The 27,488-nt window shown below is 40.2% G+C and overlaps 1 protein-coding gene and 1 long non-coding RNA gene across 3 annotated transcripts in view; both read right to left on the bottom strand.

Moving 5' to 3' along the window:
- The window catches only part of gabbr2 (gamma-aminobutyric acid (GABA) B receptor, 2), a 143,405-nt gene that overhangs the window by 63,000 nt on the left and 52,917 nt on the right, over positions 1-27,488 (bottom strand). The gene's annotated exons all lie outside the window — the stretch shown is intronic.
- The window catches only part of LOC145652327 (uncharacterized), a 19,816-nt gene continuing 792 nt past the window's right edge, over positions 8,465-27,488 (bottom strand). Inside the window, exons 1-5 of the long non-coding RNA XR_014118516.1 lie at positions 21,181-27,488; positions 21,015-21,079; positions 16,915-19,089; positions 15,170-15,213; positions 8,465-9,595 (exon numbers count right to left, since the gene is read on the bottom strand). The exon at positions 21,181-27,488 is cut by the window's right edge and continues 792 nt beyond it. This is a non-coding gene — a long non-coding RNA (uncharacterized LOC145652327). The remainder of the gene's footprint in view (positions 9,596-15,169; positions 15,214-16,914; positions 19,090-21,014; positions 21,080-21,180) is intronic.

Raw genomic sequence — 27,488 nt, 5'->3', positions numbered from 1 at the left:
TTCCTGGTTTTGTTTCCTCATTTCAGTGACTCCTGAGGCCACTTTGTGAACCTCCCAGACCCCGTTGTCTTCAGTGTTCGTGGTTCATGCTTCCACTGTAGCCCCTGTACTGGCTGAGGCTGCCTTGTTAGCACCTGTTATTGCCTGTGTTCACCTGTTCCTGACTCTATGCTTACATCTGTGGTTATTCATGTTCTAGTTCCTGTTGTTGTGCCTGTGTCAGTTCCTTTATCTGCCTCTGTTTCGATCCCTGTGCCCTTGAATGTGTTCAGTTCCTGTACCCTTGTCCATCTTTGTTCAAGTCCCCATGTTATTTGTTCAATCTTTGATCCATTCTGTTCCCCAGTGTCCTATCCAGGTGTAGCACCCTGTCCCGTCATCTGCCTTGTTTCCCAGTTCTCCATTTAGGTCTCCTGTGTCTGTTCTTTGTCCTGTGTCATCTCCAGTCCCGGTTCCTGTTGTTAACCCTGATGCCTTGCCTGCTCACCGCCTTACCACCATTTCTATGTCTACTTCTGTGTTTTCTGTTCTAGTATGACTGTGCCCCAGTACATAAAATCCATAAAGGCATGGTTCGATGAGTTTGAAGTGGAAGAACTTGACTGGCCCGCACATAGCCCTGACCTCAACGCCATAGAACACCTTTGTAATTAGCTAGAATGGAGATGGTGAGCCCAGCCCTCTAGTCCAACATCAGTGTCTGACCTCACGAATGCTCTTTTGGATGAATGGGCAAAACGTCCCTTAGACACGCTCCAAAATCTTGTGGAAAGTCTTCCCAGAAGAGTAGAAGCTGTTATACTTGGAACTGGGGGGAGCAACTCCATATTAATGCTGATTAATTTAGAAAGGTCTGTCATAAAAGCTCCTGTAGGTGTAATGTGTAGATCTCCCAATTCTTTTATCTATATAGTGTATCATATAAGTGATCATGTTTTGTCATCATTTGTTATCTCTTCTGTTACCTACTAATGTCACTCTCGCTTTATTCCCTTGCTACGTCTCACTAAGTGACACACGTTCAAAAACATAATCAGGTGAACAGAGAGCAGAGCTGCAGTGAAGGCCATGAAAGATGCCCTGACTTTGATAAAATTGATTTCAGAGTTAGCATCATTTGCTGTAGTTAATTGCTAAGTGTTTAAAGGGGTTCTTACTTCAAATTTCAATGCAATGATTCTTACATTTTCTTATATTCTCGGATTCGTACATTCTGCATTTTGGTTAGCTTTTTCTTAAAAAAAAAAAACCCAAGATACATACTTCAGTAGTTCACTTGATAGAGCCGGTAGGGCAAGATGCTAACAACATCAAGATCGTGGAATCGGTTCTCAGTGAGTATACATGCTATCTACTGATCTACTGATAATTGTTTGTCAGTCGCTATGGATAATAGTGTCTACCAAATGCTGAAAATGTTTAGCAAATTCTTTTACAAGAAAACTTAAAATATAGTGTATTGTAAAGTTGATAAATATGCAGAGAATATGCTTTAACAGAAAAGGTGGGAAAATACTGTTATATTTTAGATGAAAAAAAAAAGGCCTCCACTTTTTCTCCAAAATGAAAGTTGGTATTTTAGAGATAGGTGGTGTTCTCACAACAGCAATAAATAGAAATGATCTAATAAAATAAATTACATTATTGTATTATCTACAATGTAATATCTATTAGAACTAGGGCAGTTATTGATGTTAATCAACAGTGGAATAATTGCTGTGCTAGAAGACATGAGACATTAAGATGGCTGATAATGACAATGATTAGCAGAGCATCTCTCTGAAGCCTGAATTATTGTAGCATTGTGACAGCCATGACAGAATATTATACATTTTAAAGATAACACTAACTTCCATTTTACTATACCTCAGTTACATTTTCTTTCATGCAGTCACAACAGAACTCAACAGATAATCTCATATGGAATACAAGACTCAATATAATTTCAATTTTAAAACATATGGCCTTGTAAGCTTTACATCAATATCACACACTATGTTATATACTCATGTACAGTTTTGTCAGCTTGGGTTAGGAATCCATTCACCATGATCAACTTCTGTGCTACAGAACTATTCAACCTTAGAATGAGGTGCTTGAACTCATGTTTTCTTGTGGCATTCAACAAATTCTGTTTTACATGCATCAGTAAATAATCCTGCTTGACCACAGAGAGTGAAGGTCCAAAATGAGAGTAGGAGGAACTCTTTCCAGCTGCCTTGCTACCTATCACATCACTCGTTACAGCTCAACAATGTAACTGCTGTTCCAAAAACAGGGATTAACACTAAATTAAAGAGGAAGGTCTTTATCGTGCTGCTACTGATAACTCCAAATCCACCCATGAGACTCAGAATTTTATAAGTGGAGGCCACTTTATTCTGCATTTAGCTGAGACTACATGCTGAAGGGAAAAGTGTTTTCAGTGGGGCCTGAGACACCTCTCTTCACGCTGACTGCAAGAGATAGCCTCAATGAAACTAGGTCTCGGTGAAGCTTGGTCTCACTGATATACTGTCCCAACAACTATCTTTCAGTCCAGCCCACTGATGGTAAATAGAACTTGTATTCTAAAGGGAAAAAGAAAGATAACTTAAAGTATTCTATAAAATCTTGTATTCTGAGAATGTGTTTGTAGTATCTCATGGCACCTTTGATTCATTTGTCTGAGGAAAGATATCCCTATAAATTGAATTATGCTGACCTGTGTCCTCTCTGCCTTTTCTGCAATGACCTACAGCGCATCAGTGAAGCTCTTAGCTGTGCAGGCCCATAGCAGACCTATCCCACTTCCCTGCAACTTCAGGCAAAACTGTAACACACAGTCAGATGCAAGGGCAAAGCAGGAAAGCTATCATGCAGAATTATGCTTCCTCATATACTTGCACAGCAGGAGATTTCCTTCTCCCACAGACAGCCAGCTTAGAATGTCTTATTTAAAAAAAGCAAGGTTACCACTGAGCTGTAATCTCTAGTTCTTCTGAGTGTGGGTTTACATAACTTTAGGAGAGATGTTTTATACAGTCTCTGTCCTCTGATGGTGCATATGGGTCATCCCTCACATGTAAGCACAAAAACACTTATGCATACATAGTGAAAAAACACACACAACTGCACTCAACGAGAACTTGTGTTTTGTATCTGAAATTGTCACGGGACCACTGAACACATCACACTGAAAAGCATTTCCTCTACATTGTCTTGCCATGGTTTGCAGTCTGGCACAAATACAAACACACAAACACTCACACACACATACTTGCAACAGGCATGTAGTCCTGCATTCTTTATGAGTCATGCTGATGTGCTGATGAAGAGCGCCAGGTAAGTCTCCACCCCTCTCCTAAACATCTTTCCTCCCCTGCTCCATTGTCTTTGCATCCTGCTGTTTGTGCACACTTCACCCCTGTTTTAATTGCCATCGCCCCCAAAGCCACCCCCCACTCCCCCCAGGTTAGTGGTATGCCGACAGCCCACAGCTCCTTCCTATCAATCTCTTGGTGCCAGCATTAATTAAAACTGGGGAGAGGAGCCACTGCCTGTCACACCTCTCAGCTCCACAGCCATGGGACTGCAAGGTCACAGAGCTTAGCTAATAACTCCAATGAAGGAGACAGCACTTTTTTTCTTTCACAGGCAAATAATAAAAATGCCTCTGAGAGGTGAAGAGGGAGAGAGAGCAATATTCATTGTGTGCTTAGAGAAGGTGCAGAGTAAAGATGGATGCAGGGGCTGTGGAAAAGACATTGTGCGTTCTAGGAGCCGATCCTGACTGAGTGGGGTTTAGAGTAGCAGTTTCTCTTGACACTCAGTGGCATGAGTCAATAGACAGTATTTCATTCTCATTAAAGTTTTCCACCAAGTTCCAAACACTAGGACCTCACAGAATTAAATATTGACAGCCTTGCACAACAGCCAAAATCGACTTATTAAGAGCTTACTCTGTCTAAGCTCACTTTATAGGTGAGACGCACAAAACCATTACATCAAGGAACAATCTTTCAGAATAGCTCCTTTATAATAAGAAATACATTTTCCTATACATACATTGGCCTTAAGACCTATAGAGTCAGGTTTTAACTAAATGACTTAAATGGAAAAACTGCATCCACTGCATCCACTACACCAGCCATTGGTGTCTCTCACATCATCTCACTGGTTAAAAAGAACAGCAGGACCCCTCTCACGCATGCCACTAAAAGGGGTGCTAGCCAGTCAGGTACCTGCTTGCTCACATCAGGCATTTGGCACTGCCCTACACATCCACATCCAGTTGCTTGCCAACACTGCAGAGCCTGTACTTGGGAAAGATGTAGCAGCTGGATTTAATATACATCAGAGGAAGGCAAGTATTTGAAAGCAAACTTGCAATATCAGTCCAGGTTCTCTAAACATTAGTTGCATTCATAAAAGATGCAGTGATATTACAAACCTGATGTAATTGGCTGGTTAGCCTGGTGACAAGCCAAATGAGTTAAATTGATTTCTAAAGCATGCAGTCATAGTTAACCCCCAAGGCTTTGCCTTCTGACTTTGCCTGCCCAAGCACCTGCAGCTGCACAGCAATGCACAAAAGAAACCATGATAGATGACACATCTCTCCTTTGTGTTTACAGGTTCACTAATCCAAAGCATTATCCTATCTAATCTAAACATACATCTGCCCAGCACCACACCTTAGGCACATTCATAAAAACAGATGGTGTATCGGGTGATTCCATGAAAGTGTTTTAAATGGTAGCCATATTTTGAAGTTAGTGATGTAAAAATGCATTTGTAAGGAGTTTAGAGCAGTAATATGTATTATAGAGTTTGTTCATAGGACTCCTGTGAAGAATGTATTTTGAATTTAAATTGTGGGATTCAATTGGCTTTCCACTTGGGAGGTGTAATGAAAAAGATTTTTGGGACTGCTGGCCTAAGGTCACAATGTTTTTTAATGACCCTACTGGACGTCCTTAAATATTATGTTTCTGTAGAGAATTTACCAAGAAAAAGAGACCTACACACACATACATGCACACACACATGATTCATAGCCAAAACAGTCACATTAAACTTAAACCCTATTCACAGCTTTTTTTTTTTTTTTACTGTTTTAGTATTCATGGCAAATATTGATGATATTCACACCAGAGATGATTGTTAATCAGTATCCGAAGACTGCAAAGTCTACACTAAGAGCCAAGTGTATGCCTTATTTAAGATACATATGAGGAAGCATAACTTTAAATGAAGACAAATTTCTTCATAAGACCTCATTAATGAGCTAATTTATGAATGGTAACAAGTGAGGGACATGATAGTTTTGAAAAAAACGTATAAGACAACAATAGTATACACTTAGTCTGCCATTAGACCCAAAATCAGAGAATCATTTATATAAGGCATGTCATCCTCATATGTGTACCTGGAGGTTCAACGCTAATGCTAATTATTGCTTTGTTAATTCAGGCGATTAAACCTCAGTTACTGTGTCCTTTCTGGCAAGTCCTTTAGAAAGAGGCTGTGTTGAATAAACACTGAAAATGTTTAACAAGTTTAAAATAATGTATTGATGAAAGGGCTGATTCTGCTATCCTGGTAGCCTGTTATATACAGTCTGCATATTACTGCACTTAGAACTTAGCCTTAGAAACTTTAATAAATGAGCTTGATAACTGGAGTGATTCTGCTAGTTGGCCAGCCAGCTAGCCCAGGTCTAGCTCAACTGCAACTGGTTGTGGCAAACAGTGATTGATTGTTTCACTATAAGTGCAAGATTTAATCATTTAAGGCCTTACTGTCTAGCTAGCATATCAGGGTCAGGAGTGCTGGATATTTTTCAATACTGCCAACAAACCAATGCTCGTTAGTAAGCTATTTATGGAATTTTAGCTATTTGCAATCCTGACTCCTACCTGCTGTCTCTGCAACTTGAGAAATAGCAAGGCGCTATAAATTTAGAACTAACAACTCAAGGCCTCAACTGTCATTTCATTTGGTTTAAAGTTCACAGTGTCATGAGCACATGATTGCAACTGGAGAGCATCAGCCATCCTGGCAGAGGCAGAGAGGACCACAGACGTGCACCCTGGCTCACTCCATGCAGAGTGCTGTGGCAGATCCTCCTATCCATTCTCACCCTCGCCCCTTCTCTCCGCCCACTTGTGTGTGATCTTGTTCCTCCTTGCATGGGATCTGCAACGGCCACGGAGAGCCAGAACTATCACTGGCGCTCTCCTAAACAAAAGACAGAGCCTGAAATGGACCTGAAAGTGCACAGCCCGTTTTAAACAGCACGGAGGGGAATCGATCAGCCATATCCTTCAGCTTCCCTGGAGGAGAGGAAGGGATTTTTCACTCCACAAGTGGAACACTACGCCAGCCTTCCTTTCATTAGCTTATTGATCTGTTCTGAAAAAGCCGATCCCACTCCTGAATTACTAATACTATTGCACTGCATTAAAAAAAAAAATTGTATTGGCTCCGAATCAAATAAATGAGGAATTGTCAGAGATGGTTCTGAGCCTGCTAACTCTGATAAGGTTACCACACACAAACAGTCTTGAAATTAATTTTGATTAATAGTGACAACGAGCAAAAACTTATACAATTTTGATAAACTTGGTTTAGATATTATCACTGCATTATTACCATTTCTGTGACATGATGCCTGTGTACAGCTTTCTAGCAATGTGAGACAAAAGCTAGTGGAAAATGGAAAGCTCAGAGCCACTGAGATCCTGAACTAGATCATGTTTACCTTTCTAATGGAGAAAAAAAAGATCCATTGTGTAAAGAGAGACCCCAAAAGAGAAGTGGAATTTTACCACTTGCTATTGTAATGGTAAGCGGTGGGGAGGCGGACACATATGCGAAGAGCAAGATTTATTATGGGCAAATCCAAAATCAGAGTTGTTATAACGGTCCAGGGTGATAGAGCCTATACAGAGCGTACGAGGATACATTATCAAACGAACAAAACACACGAACGTAAACAGGGGAAGCAGGCTATAACAAAGGCTAGGAAACATGAAGGCTAGGATAAACACAAAGGCATGGATTACAAGCATACATACATATACAGGCTTTCAGAAACATCTACCAAACACAGAATCACACGGATTCAAAGAGACACCTAAATGCAATGAAGTAAACAACCACAATGAACAGCCAAGACATTTAGGAACACAAGAGGGTTTAAATACATGAACTTAACAAGGTAGAAACGATGGACAAGTGTGAGCAATCAAACGAAAGGGCAGAGAAAACGAAACTATGGCATGGAACTAAAATACACAAGACACGGAAAACATGGAAAACAAAAGCTGGGAGAGACTAATCATGACAGCAGTATTCTAAAAGGTTTATCAAATCGCCTGTTTCCATAGCACAACAAACAGTGACCCTTAAACAGAAGGAATAAATGAAAGTGGTCCACTCAAAGAAAGGTGAATGAATGTTCTCTATCACACTCTCTCTCACGTTATTTATAAGGTGAGATTTGATAGCATAACCTAAAATCAGACTGTGTTCCTGCTACTGGCACATCACTGTATGAAAGATTAATGAGCAGATGTTGAACTGGAGAAACCATTATTATTATTTTTTTCTCCTTCCGATTCACTCTTACCTCCAATGAGTGAGAGGATTACACTGCATGTGCTATTTAAATTTTTTTTGCTTGGCCTCCCTCTCTCTCTCTCTCTCTGTCTCACACACACACACACACACACACACACACACACACACACACACACACAGCTAACCAGGAAGTGATTTTCTGTGATTACATTCACTGCATGGTGAAAATAAATTTGAGTGCAGTGTGTACACATATTCATATTATGTATCACATTAAGTATGTACCTATAAATTGAGAATGTCTTATTGAATGGCCTTGCCTATATGTGTGGCTTCTGTTGCCTAAGACCCCTCTCTCTCTCTCTCTCTCCCTCTCTCTCTCTCTCTCTCTCTATCACACACACACACACACAGACATACACATACATACAAAACTCTTCATCTATCATTCTCATTTTTTGCCCTTTCATTCTCTCCATTGCCTCTTTAATCTCTCTCTCTCTCTCTCTCTCTCTCTCTCTCTCTCTCTCTCTCTCTCTCTCTCATCTCTCACACACACCCCCCCCCACACACACCCCCACACACACAAAGCTAGCCAGGAGGTGATTTTCTGTGATTACATTCACTGCATGGTGAAAATAAAATTGGAGTGCAGTGTGTATACATATTCATATTATGTATCACATTAAGTATGTACCTATAAATTGAGAATGTCTTATTGAATGGCCTTGCCTATATGTGTGGCTTCTGTTGCCTAAGACCTCTCTCTCTCTCTCTCTCTCTCTCTCTCTCTCTCTCTCTCTCTCTCTGACGCACATACTCACATACTCACACGTGCAAATACACACTCCCCGACCCCCCCCCCCCCCCCTCACAGACATACACACACATACAAAACTTTTCATCTATCATTCTCATTTTTTGCTCTCTCTCTCGCTCATCTTAAAAAAATACCAGGGGACCAGAAGAATCGTTCGTTATGGTCATTTGACCATAAAAGAATAGAGAGTTGAAGAATGGCACTTTATCAATAAATTAATACATTTATTATTGTTATTGATGTTGTTGTTGTTGTTGTTTTGGTTAAATATGAGATTTATTTTTGGGATATTTCAATTTACAATTGGTGAACCTTACAAGAATCAACACCCGTTAAATACACAGTCCTCCCTTTCAGAGGACCACAAATAACTGGACAAATTAACATCTTGAATAAATGTTTAGTGCTCTGTTGCAAATTCTGCAACCTATGGAGAAAGCACTTCTACCATTGTGGTCGTTCATGATCTGCCATGATCTGCTCTTGTTTAGCTCATCAGTTGCTGGGTTTACATGGAGCCTAATATTCTGATTTTAATTGGTTTAATAGCAGAAACCACATTAAAATGCTCCATATAAACACCTACATCAGAATAAAAAGGCCCAGACCGACTGCAATTTCAACTGGTTACAAAGTTGGAGTTTAAACCATTCATAAGATAATCAAAAGACAAACTACACATATAACAGGAAGACTCAGTAGAGAAGGGGAAGCTGTTGTGAAACAGCCAGAAGGAGAACTAATTATAGGATTGAGGAGGCTCCATCGCAGAGGGGAGGAAAGAGTTACTGAGCTAATTTTGATATATAAACAGATGTGTTGCTATTGATATCAACTGATAACATAAAAGAGGAAATGATTGTTCTTACGACTTGTTGGACTCGACCATGTCAAACCACCTGGGTGCCACTGAGAGAGAGTGTCCGTTTTCTGTTGCATTGCTAGTTCGACCCTGCATGAGCGGTGTACGCCAATAACAATAAGACAGCTAGGTTTCTTGATCCGCGAGATTGGATTTTTGCAGTTGGCCTGGTTTGAGAGTCCTAAGCCTTTCCTTGTAGGCCTTTCAGAAGTAGGGGTTTTGGGTATCACTGGTCATGCATCTCATCCTTGGTTTTGATGAAGATTCTGGAATGGTTTATCATCACCAGCCATACGATGAAACTTCAGTCACATTCAACACAGCAAGGTGACCTTGCTTGATATCAGCTGTAATAAAGAATAAAATAGGTTAACAATTCTAGTCTGTTCTAATCACTTAGTGAGTTTCAAAAGAAAGGTCTGAATCTTGAACTCCCCTTGCAGAAGTTCTGTATAAGGGGGAGGACTCCCTTTCTATGGCTTCTCTCCTCCTCTGCTTCCCAGCTTGTACTCAGACTCAGACTGAGTAGGGGGTCAAACTTTCCAGGTATATATTTGGGAAAGAGCATGCCCTCATTCATGTATATTCAATACCCTTTCTTTTCACATTTGGCCAAAGGAATTCCTGTAAGACATCTAGTAAATTCCACCATGAATCAGTTAAACAAAGAAAATCATAAATTTATTACCAATTTCTACCTGATGGTCTTAGAATGAATTTTGTAAACAGAGTATCAAACCCTAAGATGAGTGAAGCAATTAGATAGTCAATTTAATTAATTTCCTATTTTCTTGAAGTTGTGAACTACTGACAATATATTTTGAATTGGTTCATATAAGATTTATAGTAAACACAATTAGGAGTGGTTAATAATTTGTTTTCAATAAACATGAGGTAAGCAACATACAAGTAAATTGATCAGGATGAATAATACAAATTAATAAGGAACAAGTAATGAAAATATTACTGAAACAATTGACACATCAATTAATAGAAGCAAGCATCACAATTTGAAGATTATATTAAAATAATTGTACATTACTGGCTGACTATCTGACATCATAGTAGGTTAAATGGCAAGTTGTTTCTTTGTGAATTTCTGGGAAAGAGAAACGTATATGTCTCTGAACATATCTCTGTGGGATAAGAAAAGTTGGTTTGAGTCTGATGGAATTCATGGTCATAACCAGGCTGGTAAGAGGTGCTTGTATTCCAATCTGTATATATCATAGTCTTCACTGACAGGTTTTGCTTTCTCATGTCTTCTTCTTCAGATTATGACACAGTACATAGTTCAGTTCAGTCAAACTTTGTCACATAGCTAGTATGCTTAAATGTGCAATACCAGTATGTGTAATATCATGTACCATGTAAACAGTTGACCCGAAATTGTTAATGGAAATAATTTCAATCACAATTTCAGTCCTTGCACTGGGATATCACTTTCTGACTTCTTATTCATTCTCAGCAAAAAAACAAATATATGGGTCCTGTTTTCTAGAAAATCAGTGGCTTTATGTATATATGGCCCTTTGTGTTTTGTCTCTTAGCTCCTGTCTCTCAGAGTCCTCCCAATACTGCCACAGTCTGAATTGATTACCCTTTTATAGCTATTTTCTTTGCTTGTTTGCTTGTTTGTTTTCCTAACTATAGATTTGCCTTTTATACTTATCTGCTGCATGTCATTCCTAAGATTGTTTTTGGCTCTGTTTCTGCCTGACGCCTTTGGTGTTGGGAATATACAAAATCCTCATGTCTATATCCTGTTTATATATGTGGTCATCACATTTGTTCCTTGCTTCTTACTGATATACCAAGCAGTGGATTTTAGACAAATCAAATAATTTGTAATAATGTCCGTACTTGAATAATGCGTTCACCCCATGATGGCCTGCTTTTCTGATATTCACACTTCTTTGATCCTCATATTGAAAGACACAACATGTTGCAGATGCACATGCTTGACAATGAAGTGGTTGGCTAAAATAGGGGGACAACATAGAACAAGTGCTGTGATTTCTATATAGATCATCTGTAGCCAGAATGACATTTCATATCCGATGTGATGAAAAGAGCAGAAACTACATTTGGAGAAACAATACGTTTGGAATTCCTCCCTCTTGTATATGAAGACTATATATCCCAATCACCACAGCCATTCCATGTTTTGACTTTTAAATCAGACTCTGCTGTGCCTGTATCACTTGCATTATACTTTAGACATCTCCCTGTGTTTCTGCTCACCTCTTTCAACAGTGTATTGAATATTGACATGCCAGATGAAGGCTTTTCTTTGGATAAACCAACATTTCTTTACATACTAACATTTCCTAGGGATCCATAAAATAAAAGGTCTATTGTTGATGCTCCTGCCCTTCCAGATAAGATGTTCTATATCTTCTCTTCTGGTCATGGATGACTGAGGTTTTTTATCATTGTCCATCTTTTGTCCACCTACCCATTGGAGTAGCTGCATAAATACTGTAGCTAGAAGTACTTAATTATTGTTCCTGCTACTCTTTGTGTCTCTGATGTACTTCCATGTCTTGTGTTGAATTCTCTTTTTGGTGCTACGACTGATCATGCTAAGGACATGGGCTTGGCTTGCAACTACAATATACATTATATCACCCTGTTTCTCTTGATATCTGGACTCTATTCTGCCATTTTCCTTCAGTTCCAAGAATGGACCAAGACTTTTGGCACACTGGATGAAAGTCAGTCACCATTGCCTAATATTCCTCTTTTCTTCCAAATAGAGCTCCTCTCTTTTTGGTCTTCATATTCTTACCTTTACAGTATCTAGCACACACCTTTATCAGGATGACACTCCCTGGGACCTGAAGTCATGACCTTAGTGTTACAAGCAGCATACACAACCTGCTCAATCAGGTGAGCTACAGGAATAACTCGCCTACCACATTTCTCCCTGGAACCAAAATCCCACTGCTTTCCTTCCTGGACCACTTCTTACATAATTAGCATTGTAGTTATAGGACACAGCTCCATTCACATTTACATTTACAACATTTAGCTGACCTTCTGAACCATGAGGCCCTTTTCCTCATGTTGCCTCATGGAACATTCTAACTGTTCCTCCTTCAGCACCAAACTTACATTGCTGTTTTTCTGGATGTCATTTGAGCTCTGATAACTTGTGGATCTTCTTTGTTTGGTTTTCATGGTTTCTATATTAAGGCCACATTACAAGTATAAGGGGTTCACATTACAAACTTCATTGTTCAATTTAGATTTTTTTTTTAAATTGATCTAATTCAATGAATATCTTGATGGTTCATATTAAAAATTGCAAGTGACCTGTATCTGTTTGTAATGTGACTGCATCTGTCCCCCAAAATGGCATGCATGTATCACATTTTGCTCTGAGGGTGGGCAAAACAGTTTGTCAGCTGTACATGATCAGGTGAATAATGCAACAAAAAAAAAAAGCCAGGTGGCTAGCTTGCTTGCTTTTTTCTGTTTTTTTTCTTCTGTTTTCTGTGACTTCTATAACTGCTGTCACTCTCCTCCATTGTTGCTTTTTGACATGCTACTGGTGCTGGTTGATGACAACAGAACAAAGTGCACACAAATAGGCAAAAAACCCACCTGAATTCTGAGCTGATTATTCTCATTCATGTCACGTCACATGACAAGGAATCAGATATATATCCTATCTAGAGCCATGTAACTCAAATCTGATTTTGCCCAGGAATGATGCCCAGATCCTCCTTTCCAGGGAAACTCCCTGTCAAACCAGATCACCTTCACCTGAATTCAGATTATCAGCACCTGGATTTCATCTCTCCTAGCGTTTTTCCTCATACCTACCTACCTACCTCTACACACACACACACACACACACACACACACACACACACACACACACACACACACACACACACACACACACACACACACACACACACACACACACACACACCCTTCTCCTGGGCATGTTTGTGTAGTATTGCTGTCTTGCAATGCATACTAAGAGTATTTTTGTTCTGATGGTTTTTCTGGTTACCAGTTTCTGCTTCCCTCCTAGACTATGCCTTCCTGTTAGTCAAACTGTACCTTCTGGATTCTGCCTGTCAGCTTCGACTCCTCTCTGCCTAGTGACCTGTCTACCTTGGGATTCAAGCCTGCAAATAATGCAACCCATTCACTCTACCTTATTAGCCTGTGCCTGGTATAAAATAAAGTCTCTTGCACTTGAATCCAAAAACCCCTATCCTAGCATTCATTACACTGATTTGAAAAGATCAGATTTCTGTGTCCAGACTGTCCTGAAAAAAATCAGATATGTGTAACAGCATCTAATCTAATTAAGGGGAAAATAAGATTTGTGTCACTTCAGCCTGGTAATGTGAACATAACCTATTTTACCTCTTCCTGGCCTGCTGAATTCACTCCCCTTCCCAGCCCTATGGGAATTTCAACACATCATTGTCACCATTTTGGGGGGGCACAAATGGACAGACAGTTGATACTATCTTCATTAATATAGCAGCCATGTGCATTAATTCACTGGACATTTATTAGGGCTGCTGCAGCTCTAGTCAGGGTCACACCGCTCAAGTCTTACTAGGTATACTACAGTAATATTTAACGGCCAACTCAAGGTCTTAGAAAAGCTCATCACTATTAGCCACCTAGAACTCCAACACAACTTCTCTGAGCTCTTTCTCTTTGCACTCACTTATCAAATTGTCCATTAACTAAAAGCGTGGTCTACACTTGCAAAATGGAATTAAATAATTAAAGCTTTTGAAAAGAACATGCCTGTGCACCCTCCCGACTAGCTCATAGATTACTAGCTCATAGATTTCTATTTTCCACTGTGATGTGTTATTGCCCCCTGCTTGCGAAATGTAGTGGGTGTGGCTGGGAGCCTGCTTAAGGGATTTTGCACCTGTGACAGTCAGGGCATGCATGGCAGGCTTTTTTCTTTGTCCTTTCTCCTCAGCATGGAAAGCATGTCTTGTTTTTAGTTTTGCTTTGGTGTCTTTGGGCCCACTGATGCCTTAACCAACACCTTCTTTAATTGTTCATTTGATACTATTGTTAAAGTCAATTTCTGATGAGAATTCACTGTGTGCTCCTTACTGTTTTTCATGATGCTGAGCCAGTTGTGACACATTGGCTACTCTTGGTGATGAGTATTTACAATCTGCCACCTCCCTAATGCAAAGCAGAAGCTGCTCTGAACTCCTGTTCAAGTTCTCTGTATTCTTCTGTTTAACGTTCTAAAGCACATCCGTTCCTAAATCCACAATCAACACACAACTGTAGGAATAATCTGCAGTTGCCAGTTAAAAAGGAGGACTAAAACAAAGGAGTACTTCTGTGGCTTGAAAGCCTACTAAAGCCAAAATGAACATCAAGATACTAAGGAAACCACATCCCACTGGGCAAAATTAGATTGGAAAGGAAGGATCTCTGACTCTTCTCTCTTTTACTACAGGAATATTTTCTTGTGAGTAGGACACTATGGAATATAATTTGCAGTTGAAAAGTAACAATGGATTGCCAAAGGCTGTAATTGGTTATATAGCTGTGAAAGTGCTCCCTTGAAATCAATATAACTGGCAGACCAATTTCCTCTTTACATTCAAGAGAAAAAAAAAGAGCAACAACAATGACAACAAATAAAACCTCTCTAATCCTGAATTTTCATTGGTACATCTTTTTCAACATATTATATGTATTCCTCACAGCATAATTCAATTTACAGTTTATAAATCAGCTCTTCCGTACAGCCTCAGAAAGATTTCTCTATTGCTGTCTATAACCACTCTGCAGTCTGGACTAAATATGCTGATCTTAAAGCCAATCTTAAATATGCTGGGTAACATTTAGGGGGTAACTAAAATAATGTTTGTAAAGATTAAAATAATAGGCTAAGCAAAGACACTTACTAAAGTCTGTTCACAGTTTGATGGTTGGTAATACAGCGGGATACCTGGAAAACAATACAATTACTAACCTCAATTATTAACACTGCATACTGTTTAAATTACAATTACTTGTTTTATGCATAATGTCCATGATACTTTTCTATATTTCTACAGCCTCAGGCAATTAGATAGTGAATGGGCCTTACAAACATATAAGCACCTGCCTTTTTGGCTGTAAGACACTTAAAAAGCATCAGATAAGAAGCATGTCTAATGAAGATCATACTGCACTCTTTCTCATTATGACTTGCATGGGAGAACATAAAATCATGAAATCAATCAGTCCAATCTACCATGTCACAACATGAGATTGTTTGTTTCCTTCTATCAGAATAATCTCATGAGGGGTGCAAAATAAGACTACATGTATGCTACTGCATGTCTGTCAGACACGTACAAAATCCTTCCTTGGTCATAGGCCTGTTCTGATAACTGTGCTCTGAGATAATATGCAAAATATAAAGAATATATCATCTGTAAGGAACTGTATTTGTAACAGTTCATAAAGAACTTGACAATAACACAATTTCTGCTTTTTTTGGCTATGCAGTCCAGCATACTATATTTGGAAAGAATCACTGACTAAAAATAAAGATTTTAAGCCTAAAGTGCTGAGTATAAGCTTCACTGTAATTCAAAAGTATATTTAAGTAATATCACACTTGAGGTCATGCTGTTATTCTGTTATGCTTTTCTATAATCAAGTGCTTAGCGTATTAGCATGTTTATTTGATAATAAGTGCTTCAAGGTTAATGCGTTGTCTAGCAGTGATATGAAGAAAGCAGCTAAGTTTGTTTTTGATGGGCAACATATTGGAGAGTGAGTGCTGGCTATAAATATTGGTAGATGGGGTGAAGCGCTAGAATGGAAATTGCTACTGGATGTAGGTAAAAAACTACAGGTCCCACAGTGTATTGCATTAACAATGCTGAGGCTAGACATGGTGTTGAAGATGCAGTGGATTAAGCTTTTGAAAGGAAGAAGCAGAAGTAGGCAGACTTGGTGGCTGAGGTGAGAGAATGTGGGTGGCAGGCGCATATAATACTGGTAGAGATAGGTGTTAAGGGATTTGTAGCAAAGTCTGCCACATCTTTGCTTGTGCAGTTTTGGATGCCATAAACGAAGGATAGCTATGAAGGAGTTATCAGAAGTATCTGAAAGGCCAGTTAGTAGTTGTGGATAAGGAGAGCACAGACTAGCTGGGGGAATGCACTATAAAAGTGGAATGGCTGAGGCCTTCAATGTTTCAGGGATGTGGAGGACTGGGAGGGTGAGTGGGTTGTTTTTATCATGTAATTGTATTATGTGGTAGATCTGGATGTAACTGGTAATACTAAGCATGCATTAACGGTGCCAGTGGGGCTGTGGCCTTATCCACAAGGGAGGCCAGTTTGGGTTTATATTTAAAAAGGTGTGACTTGGTCGGCTGTGGAGCTAGGAGGCAAGACCTCACTATTGAGCCTTCTGGACAGAATCACAGGTGAAGCAAGTTGTCAACCTGATGACCACTGTGAAGAACTTTCGATGTTGTGGTTGCTTTTATAAAATGCATAGGCTGGGCCCAATGTGAAGTTTGGCAAAGGTTATTTGACATCTTTTCCTGGGTACTCTATAATTATAATGAATATCAGTTATGCATGCTGTAGGTTTATGAGAGGTATCCTAATGTAATCAAATGGCAAAACTATTTTAAATGATACTTTACCTTTTGGGACCACCTGCAATACACCAATAAAAGAGCTATGGTGTTTTCCAGGACAAAAAGTGAAATGTTTTGCTTGGCCAAATCAGTCTTCAACCTCAAACTTCATTGGACGTGCACTTCATTGAAGGCAACACTGAAGACAAAAAACTCCTAAAGCAAACAGGAAATGAAAAATGGCTCCATTACTAGCCTGCCATTACCAGGAAATATATGCAGCTTCTGGCGGTATCTATGTGCTACAGAATGTCACTGATTTCAAAGGATTTGTGACCAAGTACTAAGCATGATCATTTTTTATTTAAGACTCATCTGTCCACTTCCTTTCGACAATGGGGCAGTAATGTACACAACTCACTGATAAAACCAGTGAAGATTTCCTAATTTGAGTTTCAGGAGGTACTGAGATTATCAGACCACACCTTGCTCAAATAAAACAGAAATACACACATTGCTCAAGTAAAATAGAGACTACACAAATGAGAAGATTCCCCAAACCGAAATGGAAGGAAGCACAGTGGTGGAAAAAACAAGGCCAGGATCCAAACCAATACAGACATTGTGATAGTGGACAAGATGCAGAGAACAGCAGTCATAATAGATATGGCAGTTCCAAATTATGGAGATATCCAAATGAAGGAATATGAGAAGACTGAAAGAAAAAATATAATGTAGAAGGTTAATACCAAGGTTTTAACCAGTTGTGACAGGGGTGCTTGGGTTTGTGACCCCTCAGCTGGAGGAGTGGCTCCAACAGATCCCAGGAATGACAACATCAATCACAGTCACAGATAGATAGATATATTAACTCACTAGCTGCTGATGCTAGCCAGCAAGCCATGTATTATGTTTATCCTCATCATGCACAATCCTATACTCTTTATCTGTTATCTGAAACACCCACACAAACACCCCTCCTACATGCACACAGAGCTTGTGACACTCTTCAAGAATTGACAGAATAACACCATCTTTAATCAGCTTTGATGGAGAGCACTTCAGACAGAGAGTCGTGTGTGGCTTGGTGGGAAGGGGCCAAATCCTTGTAAGCAGTGACTGCCACATGGATGTCTGGATTTGATATCCAACCCTGATACACTGCTGCAGTTTCCAGTCACATCTATGCAAGAGGACCTGGGCACCATAGATTACATCTGCTGAGTCCAAAGTGTGGGTTACACTTCAATCTGTGTTCAGATGAATCCTTGCCCAAAACTGTGTTGGGACACAAGCTGGCCCAATGCGTTTATGATGAGATGAGCATCACAGATGCAAAGACAGACACAGGTGACATTGGTATTATTCAAAGCAATTTGTCAAAGATGAAAGCGAAATTAGATTGCTTCAGGCTTAGAATGCATTTTATATACTATTTCCTCAAACTACAGCTGAAATAGAAGGTTCTGCACCAGCCTCCATTAAGGACATACACATCTTGTGCTTGCACTGATGAAAACTCCAGAAGATGCTTTTCCAAAAATATAGCTCCACGCAGCATTTATGTGATGCACTCAAGGAGAAAAATCTAGAGTAAGGCAAAGACCCTATCTGGAGACTGTGTGAGATTCAGTAATAGCCAGATTAATCTCACATACAACAGCAATGTGGCCACACGATTGCACTGACAGGTTGTATAATTATACAAGACAGAGTACATGTTGGAGACACTGGAGAGTCTTATTCTAGGCCATGATGATGAGGCTTCACTTGGCTGTTGAGATCTAGAGTAGATAGTGTTGGGACTGGGGAGGCTTAAAATAGGTAAGGGTAGCTAGCATTTCATCTGATAACACATTCAACAATGTAGTCCCTGGATTGCACCATAAGGGCAAGTAAAGTTAACAATATCCTGTAGTCCTTTCCTAAGAGAGTGACAAGGTATGGCATACAAGGAATGGAGAAAGGAAACCAGAGAGGATGCGTAGACAAATGAGAAAGTTCTGCAAAAGTTTAAAGTGTTTGTGTTGCACGGGGGATGTAGAGCATTAGATAGGCATATTTAATGAATGTGATCACCTTGGTGTGGGGTAGGATGGGGGTTGAAATCATAGCCATGGTAACTGTTGCAGTGTTAGACTAGCGATGAGCCAGTCTGAAGAGTACAGCTGCAACCACTGACACATGAAAGCAACAGGCCTGGATGCCTCTGAACAGGAAGTGAAACCTGAAAAAGAACTCCTGGCAAAATAAGAGAATAAATAAATAAATAGACAGAGGAATAGAGCAAAGGTGAGTGCATTTCTTTTTCTCTCTCTGTGTGTGTGTGTGTGTGTGTGTGTGTGTGTGTGTGTGTGTGTGTGCGCATGTGTGCAGCACTTCTGTAACAGTGGTGATGATTCAGGCGATGTGGGGAAAAAGGCTTCAAGGATTCTCTCCACATAAACCATTTCATTTTCATCAGGCCTCTCTGACCGCCTGGCTGCAGCACTGATCACACTGATCTGAATTTGCAGACATATTGTGACTGTGCTTTGCAGCGCTATCGACTTTTTGTTAAATCCTGGGTCATGATTGAAACTCCACCATATTCCTCCCTCCTTGATTTGCTGTTTCTCTCTGCTTCTTTGCTTATTTATCATCATCTGCTCCTCCTTTCCTGGCTTCCAGACTTCCTGTCAGTACCCTATCTGTGCATCTTTGCCTTAAGAGAACAACCAGTTCAGAGTGTAAAGAGCACCCATTTTTGAAAATATACTTAATACAAGCACATTGTAATGTAATACATTTATTATGTTAAATTATGACTATGACTAAAACTACAGCTATGTTTACAACATATCAGCACTATAGGGAACAGCCCTGTTTAAATACCATGCAAAACGTTGCACAGAGCTAAGACCCAATTATTCTGCTGAGTATTTATAAAGTCCTGCCTGCACCAAGGCGTACCAGTGCATGCGTTTTCAGAGACATTTCCCAACTGCTGCGTCTCTGTGGACTTTAACAGGTCCTTGCTCAGGTTACCCTTGTTTTTTCCTCTTACGTACCAAATTAAGGTAATTATGTATTTTCTGTTCCCAGTGCAAGTTAACATTGCTAGCACCAAACAGCAAAGAGAGAATGTGCCCAGTGGGTCAGAAATAAAAGTAAGATATGAAGGATTAAAGCATGCTCACACTTGCGAAGACAATACCAAGAAATAAGTCTCTGACATTTGTAAACCTGTTTTACCGGTTGAGTCATAACTACTGTGTCATAACAGTAGTCCATCTCTGTCTCTATTCACGATGGGTATTTTGTGGGTATGAGTCCTAGTTCCGTCAACTGCATAGTCTTCTCCATGGGGCAAATGTTGATTCCTACGTGATGAGTGATGCAAGATATTCACTGGCTTTGGTGTCTCCCGGGACCATCACCGGGCTGGATGTGGCTATCAAGTTCCTTTACTACAAGACAACTCTGTTAGCTCAAATAACAACTTCTATCAAGCCAACAAAGCCCTTTAACAGCTTCGTACACTGCAGCATCCCAGAGGAAATGGGGCTCAGCAGGTGACATGCAGCAGTCATGACAGAGAAAGTCCAGGGGAAGGGGAGGGGAAGGGGGGGGTTGCCTTTGTCTTTCTCTGCCTTATGTAGATCTCTACCTGTCTGTTTTGAGAGAGGGGTGGTATTGGTATCCCACTCTCCTACACATTCCTCCGTGGGAAATGCTGGGAAAAAAAAACCAAAACAAACTTTCTGAAAATGGTTAAACTGGGTATTTTGGCCTAGAGATAGAACTTCGTGTTGAGCAGAATGTCATGTGATGTTCATGCTATAAGCACTCCATTACATGATCTGACATGGCACTTGAGAAGTAAATGAAGAGGGTTCACAGCAGAGCACAGCACAGTGCAGAGTAATCCCATAAATATGCAATGGTACAAATTCCACAGGAAATGGGTTTTGGTGTATTTGGGATCTTTATGAATTTGTGAGTTTGTATGTCTCCAGCCCCATAAATGTATGTGTTCCTAAAATTATGATGATGCTGATGTTGTTCCTATTTGTTGGTCTTTTGGTAAGTTGAACCGAGTCAATAACCATTTCAGGGCCACCCCTGATATAGAGCTGTTTTTGCTTGAGCAGTTGACAAAAAGTTAACAAAAATCTGTGAATTACCAGAATCACCTACTCAGCAAACTGGTCACGCCAGTCAGGAGAAGTCATGCAGAAAGGAGCTTGACCTGGACAGAAAATAGGATTCCTTGGTAAAAATGAGAGTTGTAGAGGACATACTTCTATTTTAAGAAAAAAACATGACAGTAAAAAAAAAAAAAAAACAGACCTTCATAGGTCTATGACTCCCAACCTCTGCAGGCTTCTGGACCAGTTGCTGTGGTATCTCCTATTCAGAAGAGCGGCTGTCTGCCATCTGATGACAACACTCTGAGCAGAGCTGCTAGAAATATCGGCTCACCAGGGAAATGGCTCCGCCTGTCAACCTGTGAAGCCAGTGCCCCCCCCCAAAAAAAGCCCAGACACATACTCAAAATAGTCTGCCTTTCATCAAATAAGGAAAAGACACATTTCTCTAATTCCGCTTGCCATGAAAGCATTGTGGCAGACGGGATGGGAATGGGTGACTGAATGCAGCATCAGAGGAAGAGCGGGAAATCATTTTCTGATAGACTTCAGACTTGGAGGCTCAATATTGACCAAGGATTTGTCTTCTCTTCTGAGCTGTAAAGTATGTTTTTCCTTCATCTGTCCCACATTACAGTGTTTCAAATTGCATATATGATAGTGTACAGATTAGTTGATCTTGCATCTTCTAGTGGCCCATTTTAGCCGGCTCTTCCATACAAAAATTCATGAAGTCATATGGCCAAAAACAAATTTTTGATGTGGTTCTATCATCAGGGTGAAGCTGTTGCATTTAGGATAATGGGCAGAGCAGACTTGAGAACCCATATGTATTCAAGGGGGGAAAGTGTGGAAGATGAGAGCAGACGGGACTCTGCTCTGTGCTGTCATCAGGGAGGGATGACACATCTCCAAGGCCAACACCAAGCCCATCTGAGGCAGACACCTGCACTCCCTCATCTGTTCAGCTCATTGCTAGGCTGCGATTACGCCACGTTAGCCTGGTTCACTGCTGACGTGACCAGGCTGCCAATAGAGCCCCCCCATTCTATCAGAGTATCAGTGCTCATCTGCGGCACACTGGCGCCAAGGACTCTCAATGTGAGACACACCATCAGGTTCTTGTCTCAACATACAGCTGACTCTAGCAGGCTTTTTGTTTTAGACAGTCTGGACATAAAGGACATTTACCCATAAGCTTACATAACGCTAAATACACTTGGCAAAATCTACCATAGGTCTTTCATTTACAGTAGAAGACGGTTGATTTCTAGAAATGTATTATTTCTGCTTTTAATTACTACATACAGGTGTTCTCTAGTGCTTTGACATGTTAGTCTGCTGTGAAGCTGTATGTCCTTGACACAGCTTTCTTTGATCCCCTCTGAATGTGTGTAGCCTCCCCAGTTCAAAGTAGCATTCTCTACAAAATGGTTAGGCTCATACCTACATTGTTTTTCTCCTCTCCTCTCCTGTCCTTCATGTCTGTAGAATATTTCAGACCTCCACAAAGTCTTGAGCAAGCACCTTATTTCCTATTTTGTGATGATAGCAAATTCATAATACAGCCATGAACAGAGATTGATTAGTCCAGCTCAAGGAGCAAAGGTTGAGCAAAGGATGGAGAGGGAAATTAATTAACATAAGCTTGGTCAGTCAGCAATGTGTTCTCCATTACCCCTGAAATGAGGGTTATGAAATGTCCTTTGTAGTCCTCAGAACAAGAAATAAAGCACAAGCACTAGGCGTGATAAACCTCACTTAAGGAAAGTTAAAGTTTCTACAAGTGGACTTTAGATAGCATCTCCATATATGGTGGGTCAGCCTGCAAAGAAAACGCACTGCTCTCTGATACATAGGCTTCAGGGTTGCGGAAGACTGACCGCTGATGCCTTTTCAATTTGCCCAGACTGGAGGGAGCAGGAGTGCTCTGAGTTCACTAAGAGGCCCTGAATATTTAAAATCCTATCACCCTGCTTCTGAGGCAAACATACACACCTTCTCTGGTGTGGGTCAGAGGTGTCACACTAATAAGACATCAGAATGACACAAGAGCCTAGAGGTCTGAATGGATCATAACTCACTTCTCCAATACAGAGGCATCATACTGAGGAGGCATGATTGAAATCATTATCAGATTAACTACATAACAGCAACATTCACAGTGCTAATCTAGAGATGACACAAGCAATTTTTGTCTCTACTTTGTCAAATTTATTCTTAAGGTAAGTAATTAGTTATGTCATGTGTTATATGCCAGTGATGTGATTTATGCTAAGTAATAAAAATCTAAAGTGTGTGTGTGTGTGTGTGTGTGTGTGTGTGTGTGTGTGTGTGTGTGTGTGTGTGTGTGTGAGAGAGTGAATTGAGTGTACTAGTCTGGAATGGGAGAAGCTCTCATGAATCTCTGGAGAGTGTAAAGGTCCATCTTTGATTTGACCTGTGCTTGCTGTTGAATGTGGAAGTATTTACATTTACATTCATCGCATTTAGCAGATGCTCTTATCCAGAGTGGCTTGCTAAAGTCGCCTAGCAAAAGACCAAATCTGTCGGTTTTTGTGTGAGAAGGCAAGATAAACAGTCTAATAAAAGATTGCACACATTTTCTATGTCCTTTGCCTTACTTTACTGAGGCTGCATAGTCTATGTGTGTTTTTCATACTGTTGAAAAATGCAGGTAAACCGAGCACACAAACACTGTAATCAAACAAAAACAGGAATTAATCATCTGTGCATGTTTTCGAACAATTCTGCTGGTGACAAATACCTGTGTTTGTTCCCACTGAGTGAGGCTCACAGTAAGTGACTGGAGATTTGCGGCTAATTGTGTTTGAAGCAATTGCAAAGTAGTGTGGCAGGAAGCTAATGGCTGCTGTTTATGCAGAGACAGCCGGGCTCTGTTATGCTGTCTCAGACTGCCCTGTCCCATCCCTCCTGAGTAGGCGGGGCTCACCAGCATGTGAGAAGAGATGCCCTGGATAGGAGCCCCAAAGGCTCCGCCCCATGTTTGAGATACAGCAGCAGGTCTATCGAGTGAATCGTTCCAAAACAGTACTGCACCTTAGCCACACAGATCAATGTGGTAAGGAGGGAAAGGTGAACAATGCAATCAATAGGACAAATAAATACTTCACTTTGACAGGCTGCTGGGAAATTAAGAGTTTTGAGCCTTTATTCTGGGTGTTATTCATGCTGATGCTACACAGAAGATGTAGAAGATAAAGAATACACAAAAATGACATTTTGAAGTAAAATAAATCCAGTTTTGTGAGGCAGCAAAAGGGTCACCACTGGATGAATTGTAATGAAACAGTACTGCACAATATCTGTGCTTTGGCCTTTAATAGAAAGAAAAACAAAATGTTAGCAGCACTTTCCCTGTCTTAAACTGAGTATATTAGTTCAGTTCTGAGGTTCCAAGGAAAGTAAGGCTTACTTTCAATTATTTCTCTTATTCATATTTAATTGTGTTTATTGCTAGTAAAGGTCAAGCTAACAGTTTGTGTGCATGAGAAGAGGAAGTCTTGCTGGTAAATCAGCAGGCCTCTTTAAAAATGCACAGGCTCCACTGCAGGAAGCTGTGAGCCGCCAGCACTAACCTATTGAACAACAAATATCAAGTAACACAGCCAATCAACTTGCTGCGTTCCCACTGGCCTGCTGGTGGGATGTGTTTGTCATGGAAAAAGGAAAGGCTTTTCCTCCAACTTTAATGTTACAGGTGTAAAGGTACATCATAAAGTCACATAACAGGGGAGCTGACTCAGACATATTAGTGCAGCTAAAGAAGTAATCTACCAAAGCCTAACAAGTTCAGTGGAAATATTAATTATGGAAAGCATGTCCTGGTCTTCAACCCATAAGATCTTAATTCTGTGGACTACTCTGACAAGTGCATAAATAACTGAGCCAAGCCTAGTTCAACTGACATCAGCAAAGTTATCTGAGAGCCATTTATTTAATCTAATAGGACTTTCAGGGAAACCATTTGAAGCACTACTTAGAACTGTTACAGTTTGATGGAAAACAGAAGTCAAATAATTTCCAGAGCAGTTTTACCACACAGACTGAGCTATTCTGAATTAATGTGTAATCAAATATAGCATGTAATAGAAGTCTGAAAAAATGCCCAGAAAGACTTGGGAGGCAATTTCTTTTAATTTTTTAGTACTTTAATTACTTTAAAAATGTCTCAGTGAACTCTATCAGATTTATACTACCAAAGTCTCAGGTGAGCAGAAGCATATCCTTTAGAAGCAGATTGCTTGAAATTGGCCACATCAAGATCAGTTTAAATGCAAATGCAGAATATAGCAGTTCTGCATTTACATCCAAATACAACAGCACAGAACATATCAGTTCAGTTAATGTGCCATTACACAGACCTATAGTGCTTATATTGTTAACCTTTGGGGCTTTAAGATAGTTATTATAAACCCTGTGGCAGTGTAAGAGACAGCTTTGAGAATTCCACTATCCTGTAGCACTAGATATTATACATAGATAAGAATAAGAGAGTTATAAAAGATCAGCAATATAATACCCAGCATTCCATCATAGCCTAAATCATGATCTCAGCCAGAGGAAGTAGAACTCTCAGATTTCCAACACAGCTATATGTTTTCAAAAATCTATTATTCAAACTGTCCATTATTGCATTTATACTGTATGTGCCACTCAATCTGCCAATGTCTTATAAGTCAGTAGGTCACACACCAGCTAACAGCTTTATTAGAAACATCTTGTAGGAGTAAAGTAAGAATATTTAGTCGAAAGGTTGCCAAACAGTTTGTATAAACTATCCTAGTCCTCCTCATTGTTCGTTCTGTGGATCTAAACACAGGGCTGCTTTTGGCTGGATATTTTTAGGTGGCTTATCACTTTCATTCAAATATGAGACGTGAAAACCCCAGCAACACAGCTGTGCACCAACTTAACATCCCCAGCCAGGCCACTGTGCCAGTGTTAATTCCGTTTTGAGAATGGCCACCACCCAGACAATGACCTCTCGGTAGTGGTGCTGTGCTTGGAAACAGATGTGATGAACAGCATAGAGGGCAGCTGACAAATTGTCCATGGAAACAGACAGGTTGCATTCTAAAAGTTTATACTTGCACTTCAAAAAATTGATCTACCAAAGATAGCAAGTGAATTCAAAGATAGCAAGTTGGAATTCTTTGAGTATAGCATAAGGATTACATATAACATTATGTTTTAGTTAACTGTGTCTATTAAAATAATGACATGCACACAAGAAGCTCCAGGTTGTACCTCAAACACAGTTAATGAATGTGGCTCAGATACTGCAATAACACTCACTAATAATGACTAGCAGGCCATGATCATACCATACTGCTCATTAGCACAAAGGGGACATATCTCAAAGGTATTCCATGGACATGAAACAAAAAGAAAATCGCTCTCTGTCTCTCTGTCTCTGTGCGTGCATGTGTGTGTTGGGTGTGTGGGTGGGTTTGTTTGTAAAATCTCACTAGTGCCATCTTGTAGAAATCAATTGTTCCATAGTAAGTTTGATAAAATTGTGTGTGAAGAAAAGTTGGGAGTACACTGCTAATGTTAAAACATGTTGAAGTTTCAAATTCTTCAGCTCTGGACACCTATAAAACCAGTGAAGCAGTAAGACCTATACAGACCTAGCTGAGGTCAGGAAGTGTCTTGAACCATTCAAGGTAACCTTACATGCTGATAGCTGTCGTGTTAATAAAACAGAAAAAAGCAGAGTCAGGTAACCTCTTTAAAGCTTTTATTTAAAAGGCAGAGGCCTTTCCTGGAACAGTTGTCTTGTGAAGTAGAGATTTGCTGTCCTAGTGATTGTGAGTAGAGCACGCTGTGCCATTCACCTTCCACAGTGGGACTTGTTTATTTACACTTCATATGCTGCTGAGAAAAACACTTTGTTGGTTCGTGTATGCCATTCTCCACTCAGGGGATTGTGACTGTGTGTGTGTGTGTGTGTGTGTGTGTGTGTGTGTGTGTGTGAGTGTGCACGTGTGCATGCAAATGCATGTGTGTTTGCATCAGCATGAGCACAGCTGTGTAAAGAAAAATCACCAACTGTCAGAGGAAAGATGTCTGATTGACTAGAGTGCAGAAGCCAAGTAGCCAAGTGCTGGGGAAGCATTTTTCCAGACCCCATGAGGAAACAGCAACCGAAGGGCTTCTGAATGAGGAGCTTAGAAATTTCTGTTACCACAATTAAGGTTGGGGTGAAGAATTCTGCCCCTGCATCTACATATAATCAGCATCTACTTTGTAGTCAGGCCACAGCAGCCATTTGGTTGCATCAATGTCCAATGTCCTTGCAGAAAGAGTGCATGAGCAGTCATTAGAGTGCTTACGCCCACCTTCTCTGGCATAACATAGACAGAGCCCTGATGATGATGATTAACTCTCATACTTGTATTCAGTACAGCACAGTGCTAAAGGGGAGGGGACGTACACATATAACCTACACTATTCATTACACTTTAACCCTTGTTATTGCACACT

This window comes from Electrophorus electricus, chromosome 2 (genome assembly GCF_041902795.1).
Source record: "Electrophorus electricus isolate QZ-2024a chromosome 2, ASM4190279v1, whole genome shotgun sequence".
NCBI classification, from domain to species: domain Eukaryota; kingdom Metazoa; phylum Chordata; class Actinopteri; order Gymnotiformes; family Gymnotidae; genus Electrophorus; species Electrophorus electricus.
The sequence above is the reverse complement of the archived record's forward strand: the minus strand, read 5'-3'. Positions and strand labels throughout refer to the sequence as shown.